The 13,295-nt window shown below is 43.3% G+C and overlaps 1 pseudogene; it reads left to right on the forward strand.

Annotated features, from left to right (window-relative positions):
- The first annotated feature begins 5,360 nt into the window (after window positions 1-5,360).
- LOC123442142 lies at window positions 5,361-9,322 on the forward strand (annotated as a pseudogene).
- The last annotated feature ends 3,973 nt before the right edge of the window (window positions 9,323-13,295 follow it).

Here is a 13,295-nt window from a genome sequence, read left to right on the forward strand (position 1 = left end):
TATGCAATTTTCATGACTATGACATATCATATTGCTATCCAATGGAACCTAGAGAGATCACTAGCTATATGCAATTTTCATAACCTTGGATCAAAGAGCACCGCATAAAATTGTATCACTACAACTATGATTTCAATGGAACATATTGAACCAATCAGATTTTTCAGATTGTGGAACACTATTCCAATCAGATTGTGTTCCCTTCAACTAATCAAAATTGTTTCACTACAACTATTTGAAGCGAACCAACTATGATTCCAATGGAACATATTAAACACTAGTTGATTCTAATACGATTTTTCAGATTATGGAACACTATTCCAATCAGATTGTGTTCCCCTTCAACTAATCAAAATTGTTTCACTACAACTATTTGAAGGGAACCAACTATGATTCCAATGGAACATATTAAACACTAGTTGATTCTAATACGATTTTTCAGATTATGGAACACTATTCCAATTAGATTGTGTTCCCCTTCAACTAATCAAAATTGTTTCACTACAACTATTTGAAGGGAACCAACTATGATTGAAACAAATAAACTTACAATGTCATTATCTTGGATCAAAGAAAGCCTGAAAACTTACCTCGCCCATTGGAAGATCAAGACATGGCGTGCGAAGCATAGTTGGATGACGGCAACACCGCGTTGATCGGCCGTGTACTCCAGATCAAGCCCCAAGAACTTCTCATGCTCCATTGCGTCGTCAAACCATTTTTCCTTCAACTGTTGAAGAAAAAACGGCACCTCCCTGCTCTTGTTCGTGTACATGACATCGAGCTTGGTCGTGCCATGTGCGAGCACCTTAAGAAATTTAGTTGGCATGGTGGAAGAAGAGAAGGGAAGAAGAGAGGAGAAGAACAGAGAGCAAGAGCGAGAGAGCAGAAGAAACAGAGAAATGGCGACTGTGTGCTTCGGTTCGTGCTTTTCATCGCCCGAAACGACGCGGGATGCAAACCGTTTGGGCCTTTAGTCCCGGGTTGATCCACCAACCGGGACTAAAGAGGTATACCAACGGTTGCCACCACTACGGCAGGCCACGTGTTAGTCCTTTAGTCCCGGGTTGAGCCACCAACCGGGACTAAAGGGGGATACGAACGGTTGCCACCACCACTGCCCGCCGCGTAGCCCTTTAGTCCCGGTTTGGGACACGAACCGGGACTAAAAGCTCCTTACGGGCCGGGACTAAAGCCTCGAGGGAGGCATTGAGAATTGGGGCGACGTGGCCGGGCCTTTAGTCCCGGCCTAGAGGCAGGCCGGGACTAAAGGGTCCCGGCCAAAGGCCCGTTTTCCACTAGTGGTGGTTGTCATACTAGTCTAGCTCTAAAGCTTTCTACACCCCAAGGCATGTGGGTTCTCCATGGTTTGTATAATTTATCTCTTGTTTCTCCTTGGGAACCCTACTGAGATAGTTGAGTTACTTGGCTGACTAGGTGTGTCTGGGCTGGTACAACTGATGTGCCACCGCCGAGGAGGTCACAGCAGTCACCACTAGCAAGCTTAGCCACATCACTGCAATCGACATAGGTTCTACATTAGGCTGGTTGTAATCGGTAGTATCATATACTAGTATCATGCATATGATACTAGTGTATGATACCATAACCGTAATGCATAGTATCATATGTTAGTATCATAGGATGGTTCATTTATTGTCATGCAAGACACATAGTAGCACATCATTTAATATGATACGGTATCATGATATGGTACTCAAACCTTTCTTTCTTCATTTAATTCTATGACACCACATTAAAATTGTCTAGTTGGCATGCATAATCTTACCTATTAATAAAGCACGCAATGCTTCTGCCGTACGTCATCGTCATTTTTGCATAAAGGTCCCTCCGTTTCTAACAATTCAACCTGCACTCCATTTTTAAGTTAAAAAACGTTTTGGTTTTTACGTAAAGCACCCCAGAACCATTGTCGTTTAATTAAATTGGTTCACCACTTGTGGCTGCCAGTGGCGAATCCTTCCCGTCGGCGGCGGTTTCCGGCGAGGGAGCTGGGGGGGGGGGGGCTTGTCGCCGGACGAGAGGAGGAGCAGGAAGTGAGGCGCGAAGGCGCGGCCGTCGGATGCGCGCTCGCCCAGGGTCAACTCCACTCGCCGGCCCCAAGCGCCGCCTATACCGCGCCGCCCTCTGCCTCGATCTCCGCCGCCGCCGCCCCGATCCGGTCCGGGGGAGACCATCTCCGCCGCCAACCTGCCACCGGAGCCTCGTCTCCCTCGCCCGTTGCGCCGGTGGAGGCAGCCGCCGGCCCTGCTACGCTCGGGCTCGAGCAGCGGGAGGGGCACGGACGGCAGCTCAGAAATTCGAATCCCTCCCAGCTCGTGGGTTCCCGGCGCTGAATTCCCTTGCCAGAGGCCGCGCGTGGAACTGGATGTTCGTGATGGAGATTTATTCCCGGAGGCCTGCACTGGTTCTGCAAGCAACGATTGTTCATCAAATGTTCTGATTTCTGAAACTGAAATCAATATGTCTCTGACTGACTGACTGACCTCGCAGATGTCAGGGGCTTCTTCCACCGGTGGCGTTGTTAGCTCCACCGGTGGCGTGATTTCCGATTGCACTTCCAATATTAATTACAAACAGTTATATGACTGATCGTCCGATCTTAGATAAACAGGAGTAAAAGGAAAAAAGGTATCTCATTCTTGTCCATCTACCTATCTATCTGAAGTTCTCAACTCAGCCTCGGCGGCGAGCTTCTCCTGCTCTCTGGTCAGCGGTTGCCGGTGCTCGGTCACCTTGCTGGGGTATCGGGGTCGCCGCTTGTGCTTGAAGGCATCTGTAACTACATGAGTTAGTGTACAGAAACTACTCAAAAATTGCAGCTTGTGAGCGTGGCGCCGGCGACGAACACCAACGCGAGGAAGACAAGCACCGTCGGCGGCACCACGCCACAGAACCGCTTCGAGTTGCCGGGCGCCGGACCCTGCGTCGACGAGCCGCCAGAAACAAGAGCGAGCGAGCGGATCATCATACATGTGTCAGTATTTGAGACAGGATGGATCCGATTAACCAAGCCAGCCTTGATCATGAAGCAAAGATAAGAGAGGTCTTCCCGGAGGAGAGGGAAACCCAAGCGAAGATGGTGAAACTATGCCAAGGCTCGCCCTGAAATCTACTGCAAGGGTGGCCCCGAAGCAAAGAAACCTTCACGAGGGTTAAGAACTCTGCAACAGCGGCAAACAAAAAACCTCTGTGGCACTCAAAGAAAGAAAGCTAAAAAATGCCGCAAAACGTGTGCGGGGAGATCAAATTTTCAGATAGAATTTTGTGGTTCCAGTGGAGCTAACAAGGCCACATCTTACGAATTAGTACTACTGTTTTGTAGTGTCGAAAACGCAAAGACATGTCTCTTTTGACCTTTACACATACAAAGACACACAACAGAAATATGAGGACCCTTGGAGAAAAAAATACCTTTCATGGGTCCGGTTCCCCCATAGAAACAATTGTTCATGAACTAAATGAAATAAGAAGTTTTCAATACCCAACTATATCAGTAAGGTCCAAATTATAGTACGGGAATCCTCTGAGAAAGGAAATATATGCATTGTTCAATTCATTATATTTATGAACAACTCTTTCGGCCATTTGGACTTAATGGAATATATTTAAAATCTATAATCATGCAGGTCATCTTATGATATATGGATATTAAATTTTATGGAAAAAAGTAAAATAAGACTGCTAAAATAATGACCATTGAAATTGCTATATCTTTTACAAAAATCAAAATTTCAAGTTTGTGCCGAGCAGTTTTTGCCTTTATTTACAACTTAACTTTCAATTGCTACTGATACAGATGCAATTAGCTGTTCTTCGGAGCTGCTGGACACCAATTCATATGAAGGAACTTGTTTCTATTAGTACCTTTTATTTTTTTCTGCTTGGAGAGTTCGTATAGGTATTAATCGCTACTATATATAATCATTTGTCGTATGTTTACGTACCTACTTATATTTCAAAGGCGATGCAGAGTTCAAGTAGATGTAGACGAAGAACATGATGAAAGGGGATCAAATACGAAATACATGATCCGAAAATCGACAATCTAACCCGGTGCAACGCACGGACACTTTTACTAGTACTACCTATATTACTACCATTACAGGCAGCCTTACGGATCAGGGAAGAGTAACACGTGCGCTGGCATGGCACAATGCTAGGATGGTGCTCCCGTCCCGTGCATCAAGGCGACCGAGGACTCCAAAGGCCGCATCCTGACTATCCTCGGCACCACAAACCACACCATATCCAACAAACACATATTCATATCCTCGTTCGACTTTTCGAATCTGGTTGTACCTTTATTAGAGCATGGTTAATAATACAGCCAACAATCAACTATAAGGCGTTGACAAGTCATATAAAACCAACCTAATAGCCGGCATCTCTCCTTATCTCTCCCTAATTTAATAATAAAGCACGTAGTGTTTCTGTCGTCCGTCGTGGCGTTTTTACAAAAAAGTCCCCCCATTTTCGAGCATTCAACCCACAGTTCCTGGTTAAGCGAATATGTGAAAAAACGTTTCAGATTTGCAAGAAAGCCCCTGCATCTATAAAATTTTCAGTCGCGATCCTTTGTTTGATCTTATCCTCTTCCTTTCGCGTCAGAGCAGGAGAAGATGAGTGGCGGCGCCCTTGTCGGCGGACTAGAGGAGATCCTCACCGACGGGGGTCACCGCCGTCGAGGTGGGAAGGTGAGGCCGCCGCTGCCGCCGGCCCCTCGCTCAGGTACGCCCCCTCCTCTCCTGACCCCATCTCCTCTCTCTCTCTCTCTCTCTCTCTCTCTCTCTCCCTCTCTGGCACCTTCCGTTCGATCCGTGCTGAGGCCCGGCGAGATTGGTTTTCCTCCAAATACAGGGCCAAGTCCGAGAAGACGCGCGAGGCGACGGGAGGGCGGCCGCGGCGCGAGATGGAGACCGGGGAGGCGGCGGTGCCGCCCAGGGCGACCAGCGGTCGGAGGTACAAATCCTTTTAGCCTTGATTTCTCGATGCGTACAAGATAACTACCAGTATTATCATCTGATCATCAAATTTCTTCTTGCTGCAGTTACCTGCAAGATCTATGGATTTGCGGATACACGTGAATATAACATATGTTCTCTTCCCTCTAAACCTAAATCAATATGTTTCTCCTACATATTTTGTAACGTCAATTGCACTCCTCTTATTTCAATCAACAGATTAGAAGACAATCGTCAGCTGAGCTGGAGATGTTCAAAGAACGGTGGGAAAAAGCCGTAAGGGAGGATGACGAGTGGATGGATCCTTTTGACACCTGATTACTTTGAAGAATTATTATCTGACATGATGATACAAGGCCCATAATACAAGGGTGGATGCGTCCACATTCATCATGGAGGTTGGAGCTGAGATTATGTGGGCCTCATAGCAAAGCAGTTACTCTTTTGCTGACTTACACACATGGTTCGGGCTTGGTGGTCTTTGAGGAAGAAGACAGGGTGCTGGAAATCTGCATCGATCATCTGTTTGCTCAGCAGTGTGGGTGTGGGTGTGGAGCTTTGTGCACGTGCAGCGCGCAAGACAACCCTTTGCATTTGCATTTGCATTTGCGCCTGGTGGGTGTGGTGGTGGATGGATTATTGGTTATAAAACTCAGGTAACTTTTCTTTACGAGGAAACTTCAAACACGCCGTGAGCCAACTGAATTATGTCGCCTCGCCTCTGGGACTCCACATTGACTATGGCCTCCATCAAGATCAATCTCGTCGTGGACAGGTCCCAGAACCGCGTCCTGTTCGCTGAATAGGTTTCGACTTCGTCGACGTCCTCCTCACCTTCCTCACACTGCCGCTGTCCACCATCCAGTCTTGCTCGACAGGCGCGACGTCGCCAGGATGCCTCTCCAACCTCTGCGACAGCGTCGGCCGCCTCAGGGACAGCAGGCTGCTGAAGGTCGAGGCCTGCCATGGCATGCTTCTCACGCCCGCTCACGTCGACGAGTTCAAGTATGATCTAAATGTGCTTTCAGATAGAGTATTGTTTCAGCTATTCTCGTCGATTTACCTGACTTAAATATCTTTGTCAGGCTCTCTAAGTCAGCTAACAGTTCTTGCAACGAAGTTCTTATCAAGGGCTCCAAATGTTGCGTGCTCATGGCCAGACTTCTGAATGTCTACAACCAAGCAGGCAGCACAGAGACGTTTGTAAGCCGCAAAGAACGGTTTGTTATCGGTGATGGCATGACAATCAAATCGGCATCCACCAGCAGTCTGCAGTCGCTGCCTCAAACGTTTGGTTCTGATGGGATCGCTCACGGCTTTGAGGAGGTCCAAGTGAGCGTCAGCTCGGAGACTGTAAGATCAACGATTTAGTACGTACGACTTTGCTACGATCATTAGTACAACCATTATTCAGATAGTCCATATTTTATTTTGATGTATTTTTGAACCCTAGAACACAAGCAGATCTCAAATCCTAATTGTCTCTATTTTTTATAGGTTAGTTCGGGTTCAGTTTTGCAAATCTGCAGCAATCAAGGCCTAATCCCTTCTGCTATTTCAGGTTGATTGGAGTTCAGTTTTGCAAATCTGTGACGGTCAATTAAAAAGAAGGTGACACCAATGCTATGTGATGTGACATTTTGTTTGTTTGTTGTGTCTAAATAGAGCTGAAATGCTACCATGGGCTCAGTTTTTTTTATGTGAAAGTCATACTATCACCATTGCCACTGTCAAGAGCAGGATCAAGGATAAGGTGTCCATTTCAGCAAGATGTCGTCATGAGTTGGTTTACGGTAGCAGATATCTGAAAGACTGGTGCACCATTGCCGAATGCAACCTCGCCAGAGAATGTACCATCACCTGCGAATTCTACAAAATGTGACAGACTGTACAACCGGTCATGAATTCCCCAGGGATCGAAACGACTGCAGCGCTTCAACCGAACGAACCACGAATTGAGCCTTATATTACGGTAATCTGGAGATTTTGAAATGAGCCTTATAAACCGGTAAGGAGGGAGGTAGAATGTAATAAAGATAAAATATACGGTTTCAATCTAATTCATAAAACATAATATATTTGACTACGTAAGGGTATGTGGATTGTAAATAGGACTATAAACTTCATCTCAAACATATAAATGATTTTAGTTACTCACAATGTCGATATGGTCGCATTATTTATTGCAATGAAATTGGATATGCTATTGTAGATTCGACTTGAGTCTCAACATCTGTAGTCATGTAATTGATTTACCTCCCTGTATGTTTTTAGGTTTTTGAGTTTCTCCTTCGTTTGCCACAAAATATATAAATATTCAGCAAATCAATGTGTAGCATTTTTGAGTTTCTCCTTCGTTTGCCACAAAATACATAAATATTCAGCAAATCAATGTGTAGCAACCGTGTATGCTTCAATCTTATTTTTTTCTTTGAATTTCTAGAGTATGTTAATGCTTATGTTTTTAACACTTTTGTAAATCATAACACAAGCATTAACATATTTTTTACAATGGGGAGGAGGACAAGCGGCAACACGAATGAGATGACATGTTAAAATAAAGGACATGTGCCTATGTGTGTGCGCGTGGGAGGCGGGTGGCTACAGTGTTAGGGTCGTGTAATATTTTGTTTTGGAGAGAGTCTTCCGTCATACTTATGGAGTTAGGAGCGTGTGCTATTTTTTCCCCAACGTACATGCATTTTTTCTATAATTAGTTTAATTTTAATGACTAGATCACAATTTTATTACCCGTTGCAACGCACGGGCCCTTTTACTACTAAATAATAAAGCAAATACAGTTTATGGTAGTTCGTCGTGGCAATTTTGTAAAAACGTCCTCCTATTTTTTCGTAATCAATCTGTAGCCCTTTATTAAGTAAAAAAAACGTTTCGTTTTTACAAAAGAGCCCCTGCATCCACCATTAGTCCCGCCGAGCTCGTCCGCATCAAGAACTCCATCCGCAGCGCCGCCACGCCGCCCTCTTCTTGAAGGGGATCCCCCACACGCCCTTCCTCGGCGACTGCTCCATCTTCTCCCTCGCCGTTTCCCGCCTCACCGCCGCCGCCCACCCCGACCTCGTCTCCTCCGTGCTCTCCGCCTCCCTCACTGCCCTCCCGGCGTCGCACCCCTCCGAGGGCTTCCTCATCCGCCTCATCTCGCTCTACGCCTCCGCCGGCATGCCCACCCACTCCCTCTCCACCTTCCACCTCGTCGTGTCCCCCTCCGATCGCGCCCTCTCAGCGCTCCTCGCTGCCTACTACGACACCGGCCAGCTCGCCCGCGCCATCCAGGCCTTCCGCGACCTCTCAACTGAGCTCTCCATCGAGCCGGGCCTCGTATCCCACAACGTGCTCCTCAAGTGCATGGTTGCCACGGGGACGTCGCCGGCGCCCGCCAGGTGTTCGTCGGAATGACCGACAAGGCTGGGCTGCAGCCGGACATAGTCTCCTGCAACGAGATGCTCAAAGGGTACCTCAAGACAGGCGACTACGCGGCGTTCGACCTGCTGCTCAAGGAGGTCACCGGTGGCAAGAGGCGGCTCAAGCCCAATGTCACCACCTACAAGCTCCGTATGTCCGGCCTGTGCGCCAAGGGCAGGAGCTTCGAGGCAGAGGAGCTGCTGGAGGCCATGGCCGCCAATGGAGTCCCGCCTAACTGGGAGTGCTTCAACACCGTCATCGGCGAGCTCTGCAATGAGGGGGAGGTGGGCGCTGCAGTGGCGCTGTTCAAGAGGATGCCGGAGGTGCCAAGGCCCAATGGGAAAGGCGTGTCGCCCAACTTCGAGACCTACATCATCCTGATCGAGGCGCTGGTTGAAAACAACGCGTTTGTCCCTGCACTCCAACAAGTGGGCGCCGCCGTTCCAGGCTGTCAAGGATCTGATCTAAGGGCTGGTCAAGAGCAGGAAGGTGAAGCATGCCAAGGAGCTCGGCATGGCAATGAAGAATTCTGCCAAGGGTGATGCCAAGGAGAAGGTCGAGGCGGACGCCTTCCAGCTCGCACTCGCCGAGATGAAAGCGTAACTCAATGCCTGCTTGGGACAGTATGTTGTCGCCTGTAAGCGGGTGATAAGTCATTGTTTTCTTCTTTCACTTGAAATCTACCTGACGTTCGTCTTTCTTCATGTGCTTGTGGCCGCCTGACTCTAGCAGTTTCTTTATGTGCTTGTGGCCGCCTGGGAACTCTGTTGTCGCCTCATATAAGGTATTTGCATTTCAAACTACTGGGAACTCTGTTGTCGCCTCGCCTGTAGGTGGGCTTTAAACTTCAGTTACTAGATGCAGTTTGTACCACTTCTTTATTATCAGAATTCATCTCTTGGTGCTTTAGATATTGTTTCTCTGTGTAACTTTGGAGCAGTGTGGCACCTTTTGAACCCGTAGATCTGAACGATCCAAGCACTATAGAGAAGTCAGATATGTTGCCTTTGTACCGCTCACAAAACCCCCTATATTTAATCCAAACTAACCCGCAATCCCATAAGGCTTGATTCATCTATTAGTCCTTGCTTACATGCAATTCTCACAACTTATATACGTCTTTAATATTATGGGTATCAAGGAGCTGTCTCGTGAATCAATATAAGGAACTAACTAAGTTGTCGGATGCATAATTTCAGTGTTTGTACAAACGCATGTTAATAATGTGCACGTGTGGATAATTCAACATCTGCACAAAAATCTTCGTTATAATGACTATCCACTCAACGTCTCCTTTACTCCTTTGTAGTATTTCTCATCAAAGATTAAAAGTATCGAACGGCCCACTCCGATGCTGCGTGAGTGTAATCGTAAATGCACGCCATCAATATGACAAGTCAAAATGAAAAATAGATCAAAATCAAAATAATAATTTAAATAAAATAAAAATTTTACCCCGTTGCAACGCACGGGCATTTTTACTAGTATACAATAATAAGTTTTAGATGTAAACTACTATAATAGTAGTTGGTCCACCTTCCTGTGTCTCGTGCTGAAGCTGACTACTCACCAAGAGCCCGTTTTTTCTCACTCTCCTTCAACTAAGCAAGGATATAATATTCTAATTCTTATAGCTTGATTATGTCACCTTATTGTACTTGCTCTTAGTTGCTGCGTCGATGCCTAGGGTGGGAAGGAGACGTAGGCATCCATTCCCATGGCTTCCGTGTCTTCCGAGGGCAAGCCGACGACATCAAAATTTGAGGAAGAAGGGTTGTTTTGATGAGCAGCTCCTGCAAACTTTTAAGGAAACATTAAATGATTTGAGGGAAAGGGAAACGCTTCCAGCCAGCGCGCCGGCCGAATCGTTCGGCCGGTCGAGCGTGGCCCGCACAGCTGGCTGGGCAGGGCTTGCAACATTTTTTTTGTCCAGATTTGTTGCAACCACGTTAAAATTTGCTAAAACCGTTTCTCATTTTGCTACAATTTGTTCATTAAAAAAGTTACATCCACGTTTGGTTGAAACTCGAGTTTGTTGATTTTTTGCTATAACTGCGTTTGATTTTTGTTACAACCGTGTTAATTTTTGCTACAACCGGTATTATTTTTTGCTGTAACCGTTCATTAAAAAAAGTTACATACACATTCGTGAGAGTTGCAACCCGAGTTCACAGGATTGTTTTGCTACAATCCACATTTTGTTTCGCTACCATGTATCATCAACGTCATTTTTTTTGCTACGACCACGTTGATATTTTTTTGCTACAATCATATTTTTGTTGCAACCGTGGACGAAATTTGCTGCGTCGTGGCCTAAACTTACTCCATCGAGGGATTTTTACTGCGTAGGAGATCTAACGATGCGGTCCGTGGATCTGACGACTGGACTGGGACCGGCGAAAGCGCTCGGGCCGGCGCGCTGGCGCCCAGTACTGCCCTGAGGGAAATTTTAATGAAGTTGAACTCCTCAACTTAATTTTTTAGGGAGTTGAAGAATTTTTAGAGGAAGGGCCGGAGATACTCTCAGCTGTACTATAATGCCCGTCTATTGCATAAACTTGACGCTGTTGCTTTTGAGCAATTTAACTTATACTCCGTATTTTACCAATTTTTATCTAGGTATATAGGACATCAGCACAATTTTAGTTTTTCATTCGACCGTAAAAAAATGAATGCAAAGGATGTTACAGACTGCAGTACCTCTAATGGCACATATTAAAGAAATGGTCATAAATGAAGACCTCAAAGCTCTTGCATGCCCTATAAACTTTGATGGAGGGAGTTGTTTGTTTGTTGAAATTATATCAGTTGATTTGCCATAGATTAATTCATCTTAGTTTTTACTAGAATCCACAGCTTGATAGTTAATTCTAGAGGCTATGAGTAACGAGAAAGTTGGAGGCCCAAGTTTGGTTGCCACCCTTCGCCCAGTACCGGTTTTTCCTTTGTTTCTTCTTTTTCGGTTTCTTTTTTTCATTTTTCATTTTTTTCCTTTTTTATAAGGTTATTATTTCTAAACTAAGTTCAAGTTTGAAAACTGTTTTTGAAATTCAAAAAATGTTCTTGCTTTTCTAAAAATGTTTTCAATTTGTAATTTGGTCACAATTCAAAAAATGTTTGCGGTTTCCAAATTCGTTCACAGTTCAAAAAAAATCACAATATTATATGTTTGTTTACAAATTTGAAATTCGTTCTTGTTTCAAAATTTGTTAACAATTTTAAAAATGTTGACGGTTTTAAAATTTGTTCACAATTCCAAAAAACTTCACATTTTTATAATTTTGTTTCAAGAATATAAAATTTGTTCATGTTTTAAAATGTTATGATTAAAATTCGAGAAATGTTCTTGCTTTTAATTTTTTAACAAAATTCAAAAGATTGTAGTTTTTCAAACATATTTCATAAATTCAAAAACTGTTCGAGGTATTGAAAAAATGACTGGATTTTCAAAAAATGTTCTTCCAATTCGAAAAATATTTTTTATTTTTTTTTCAAAAAGTTCTCAATTTCAAATAGTTGCCATTTTTAGAAAACATCCATAACTTCATAAAATGTTCAGGATTTTCTAGAAAAGTTTGATATTTGAAAGAACTGTTCGGTATTTTAAGAACATGTTCGGAATTTCAAATAATGTTCGAAATATTTAAAATATGTTCAATTTTTAAACAAAGTCCGTGTTCCAAAATTGTTATAATTTTCAGAAAATGTTCTTGCCTTCAACAAATGTTCCCAATTTAAAATAATTGTCATTCTTCAAACTTTGTTCATAAATTAAAAAAATGTTTTGGATTTTCAAATTTTTTCTTCAAATTCAAAAAATGTTTTGTTTTAAATTAGAAAATAAATGGAAATCAAAATGAAAAAGAACAGAAAAAGGTAAATTAGTAGAAAAGGAAAAAAAGAGACAGGAAAAATAAAATTATCAAATTTTGATGGGAGAAAATACAAACCTTGGCCGGCCCAGTTAGCAGCAAATTCTGGGCGATCGGGCCTACAAAATGTTGGCAACAACTGGGCCTGAGCCCGGTTTTTCTTTGTGTCAACAACAATTTTGTCCTGTCCGCTTAAGAGAATTTGATGGAGATGCGTTTCACTCAAAATAAATATAACATTTATAGGTAACATTTGGTGTTTGATTTGTTTTTTTCGTACAGCTCAAAATGCTTAAGATCTTCACTAAAAAATTACAGGTAGCATCTGTATTTGACAAAGAACACATCTAATTTTTTTCAAAGTTTTTTGACATTTGCAATAAATATTTTTGGTGGGCAGGAGCATATCCTCCCAAGAGCCGAATTGGATTTCCCATTGTTGGGCTATTACTATAACCCTGCTGTAACTCAGGAACAATAAAAACAGCTACAACTATAAAGTGTAGTACTTTTGCAAAAGGTCAATTGATGTCTATGTTTGACAAAATTTGTAGCAAAATACATAAACATTTACAATAATAAAAATACAACATATAAAAATATATTTTATGGTGAATCTAGTGATAATGATCTTGTGTTTTAAACAATGGTACTTTTATCAATAAACTTGGTCAAAGTTAGAGAAGTTTAATTTGTTTTAAAAATAACACACATTATATTTAGGAACAAAGGGTGTATCATCCGTATATATAATAATATAACATATCACCTCAAAGCTTCTGAGCGACCTACCAAGTACCAAATGCAGTAAAATGTATGTACTCAAGTATTCTCTAAATATAATACTTTTGAAGTTGTTAATGTTAACTACATATGAGGGAAAATTGCTGAATATATACTTTTAAATACCGCCAGATACATTTATATGTACTCCCTCCGTTCCTAAATATAAATCCTTGTAGAGATTTCATTATGAACTATATACGAATGAATATAGACATATTTTATAGATTCA

The sequence above is a fragment of the Hordeum vulgare genome, chromosome 3H (assembly GCF_904849725.1).
Source record: "Hordeum vulgare subsp. vulgare chromosome 3H, MorexV3_pseudomolecules_assembly, whole genome shotgun sequence".
NCBI lineage: Eukaryota > Viridiplantae > Streptophyta > Magnoliopsida > Poales > Poaceae > Hordeum > Hordeum vulgare.